The 4,033-nt window shown below is 25.4% G+C and overlaps 1 long non-coding RNA gene across 1 annotated transcript in view; it reads right to left on the reverse strand.

The window, feature by feature from the left end:
- Nucleotides 1-458, reverse strand: part of LOC114076952 — a 1,755-nt gene extending 1,297 nt beyond the window's left edge. Inside the window, exon 1 of the long non-coding RNA XR_003578032.1 lies at nucleotides 108-458. This is a non-coding gene — a long non-coding RNA (uncharacterized LOC114076952). The remainder of the gene's footprint in view (nucleotides 1-107) is intronic.
- Between the last annotated feature and the right edge of the window lie 3,575 nt (nucleotides 459-4,033).

Here is a 4,033-nt window from a genome sequence, read left to right on the forward strand (position 1 = left end):
GGTGGGGGGTGGGGGTAAGTGATGATAAATATTATTAACAAAAAAAACCAAAGTTACCATTATCAAAATTAAGTGCATAACTTAAAGGATCATAATGAAAACTCAACTTGTTGTTACTCTTCTTGTTCTTCTTTTGATTCAAGAATTCACTTCTCAATTTCAAGAAAATGTTCCTCAACTTCTTTTTCCTATACAAAAATACCAATCTTGAGTTGCAACACATCTCAACTACAAACCCCATCACTAGAAAATAATATTATGATTTTCTTTTTTCAAATTCAAGAAAATGTAATGTGTAAAATGGGAGTTATAAAGAAGAGATAAATAGGAAAAATTTTGTTTTTTGTTTTTTTGTGGATGTATTTTAGGGTGTGTTTGGCTTACAATGTAAGAGAGGGAGCAGAGTATTGAGACAGAGTTTGAGATATTTGAGTGACTAAAGTATTGTCAAATGTCTATCATATGGTATACTATGAAAAGTGATTTTGTTTTTTTTTTTGGATTTGGGATTATTTGGGTTGTAAGAAGGTTCTTTCTTTACTTTATTGCCTTTTGGTAAAAAGGGGTTTAGATTTTGTGTATTACGATAGTTAATTTTCGTGTATCTTGATTAATTATTTTTTTATTTGATTTTGTATGATATTTGAGAAAAAAATTAAAAAGATTTTTCAACTTTGTGTTTTAAAATAATTCGTTAGATATTTATGTGATTGAAAAATTATTTTATTAAGGATTTAGATTTTGTGTATTAATGATAGCTTTCGTGTATTTTGACTAATTTATTATGCTATTTTTGATGTATTTTGACTAATATTTATGGTAGCTTTCGTATATTTTGACTAATTTCTTATATTAACTTTGGTGTATTCTGACTAATTCATTGAGATATATGTCTGTTTTCTACTAATATAGATATAGAGTCATTCTGGTTATCAAAATTTAATCAGATGAAAAATATATGTTATAGTTGAAATTTGAATATGAAATTTCATAGTATATTTTATAAATCACTAAGACATATTCAGACGATTTGCTCATTTAAAAGATAACATGTAATTTGTTATAATTTTAAAAAATAAAGTAATTAATAATTTGCTATAACTTAATAAATTGCATTAATAATCTTTTTTCTTATTACATGATATTATATTTATAACTTATCATTTTAAGAAATTATATTTTTATAATATTAAAGAGGAATGATAAACTTTTGAGAAGAAAATGGTGAATAAATCATAAAACATCTAATCCCCAAAGATTTGATAGTATTACATCTTTGCTTTATTGAAAATTGCAAGAACCTTATATGTTAGTTGTTAGTATCAATTATTATGTTCTTTGGTTGAAGTATGAGATATGTTTCAACAAAATTCACCACTCTAACAATTAATAATTTCATTGAGAAAAATATCGTATATTAATGCGCTTCATATTCGTCTGACGTTCACTCTAAAAAATATAGTGATATTTGCCTCTCAAGTCAATACTAATATAATTACTATAACTCAACTTTAAACCAATTAATATCGATTATATAAATCCTCACAAACCATATATTTCAATTAGAAATCTTTTGAAAACTAGGGATAGGGGGTAGAGGGGTGGGGTGGGTGGGGTGGGGGGGTTGTTATGGTCACAGGGTCTTTGGTCAAGATTACAATAATATAGTAAAATGTACAACAAGATATTGAAGTTTGATTGGATAAGCTATATACATGTGGATTCTGTTTCTGTTACTATTGACATATAGATAGATTCTTACAACACTTTTAAGGTTTGTAAAAATTAAATAGTAATTACTATTATTCAGATCATATAATTTGTACTTGATAAACCCTTAGAAATTTCTCACCTAGACATTAAGGTATCTAAAGATGTTAAAAATTACAAAATACTTCCTCACAAAAAAAAGAACCATAAAGAGGAAATAAATCTTAAATCGGTTATTTTTTTGGTTCAATTTGTTAAGCTTGATTCGAAGTATAAAAATGAAAAGGATTCCTCAAGCAATGCTATTGAGTCTACGTGTCGTATTTGAACTTTGTGTCGTGTCTTGTCTTTCGCTATATTGAGATACTTTTATTTTATGTTGTGGTTTATTTTGAGCTTGTGTGTCCTTTACTAATATCGATTTTAGTTCACTTAACGAGTAGTTTCACAATGAATTATATAAGGTTGTAGATCTCGATTTGACTCATGTCAAAATCTCGTTTTCTTTTAATTTATGCCATGTACATTAATTTGACACGGAGCTAATTTTGATTAGAACCATTAATAAAGTCTGAGTATGAATCATTTCAATAAGTTTAAATAAAAAATTTAAAATATAGAAAGATATAGTTTTATTTTAGATATATATATAAAAAAAATATCATATAAATTGACATAAAGTAAGAAATAATAGATCACTTTTATTTTAATTTTTCACCCGATTAAGTCGGCATCATACCAAAAAAACATTACTTTTGATTATACAATAATGATTATCAAAGACGATTTTATATTAATGTAACACTTACTAATTAATACTCTATATTTGAACTTTGATCAGATCAAATGCTTTTAAAAAAATAAATACTCTATATTATAAAAATAGGAATAAAATTATTATACATTTCCCCTAATTTAATGCTCACATAAATCACTACTTAGGATTGAACTTGGTGCCAAATAAATATATAGGGGTCAAATGTATCAATCCCTATACTTAACTAAGTTGATTATATAATTCTCTTAGATTGTGACAAAATTAACAAAAAAAAGTTTAAATTTATTATAGGGACCAATCTAAACAAAATAATAATAATAATAAAAAAATAATAAGATAGAAATGACAAGTAGTAGTATTTATTAGGGATATAAAATTCCATATAGTAAATGAGAACAGAATAGAACTGTGTGAATGTGAAAAAAAAAAAGGCATTAATCCTTGAGCCATTCCCTTTTCACAGTACTTTTAGCTAAGAAAGAGAAAAAATGGAGATATGGTTTTTCATTAGATATTCGAAATTTATATTAGAGTCTTGATTTAATTTAAATCGTACATTATAATATTTATTTATAGACAATACTTTTAATAAGATTTTTTCATACACATGCTCAATTCTCGAGATATCTGGATTAAGAGTGAAACAGTCTTACTATTGCATCACAACCCATATTGATACGTAAATAGAGAGATCTAGATAGTAATTCTTTTGTTTGTAATATTGTTTGACTTGGTACGTGATTTTTTTTTATAGAAAAAATGAAGTTTTAAAAATATGAAATTAAAGTTAGGGATAATGAACAAGTACCCCCTCAACCTATGCCCGAAATTTCAGAGGCACACTTATAATATACTAAGGTCCTATTACCCTCTGAACTTATTTTATTAATAATTTTCTACTCCTTTTCGGCCTATGTGGCACTATCTTGTGGGCCCAATGCTGGTTGACTTTTTTTCCAAGCTAGTGCCACGTAGGCCGAAAAGTGTAGAAAACTACTTATAAAATAAGTTTAGAAGGGTAATATGACCTTAGTATAATATAAATGTGTCTCTGAAATTTCGAGCATAGATTGAGAGGGTACTTGTGCATAATGATTTTACTTCTATTAATTATTTTATTATAAGATTCAAATGAATATTTTAATGTATAATTATTACTGAATATAAAAATATATTTTTTTTAGCCGATTAAAACAGAAAGTGTATACTTAGTTTTAGATAAAATTCAAAAACAACTTAAAAAAATTACACATTATATTTTGATTAAGAATGAGAATAAAATTTTTTAAAAAAAACATGGGTTTCTTCATTTAATGTAATACCATATATTTTGATTAAAAATCACTTATTATAAATTGAATTGAGTATTATTTTCTCAAATAGGGTGTAAGAGAATTTTGAATAAATAATTTAAAATGGAAAGAATATGTCACAATAATTAAGTACCTCAATATTTCATTTTTTTAGTATTGATATATTATATTCTTTTTTTAAAAAAATGGGAAAAATTAAAAAAAAAAAAAATAGAATTTTGGGGGGTGGGGG

The sequence above is a fragment of the Solanum pennellii genome, chromosome 4, assembly GCF_001406875.1.
Source record: "Solanum pennellii chromosome 4, SPENNV200".
NCBI classification, from domain to species: domain Eukaryota; kingdom Viridiplantae; phylum Streptophyta; class Magnoliopsida; order Solanales; family Solanaceae; genus Solanum; species Solanum pennellii.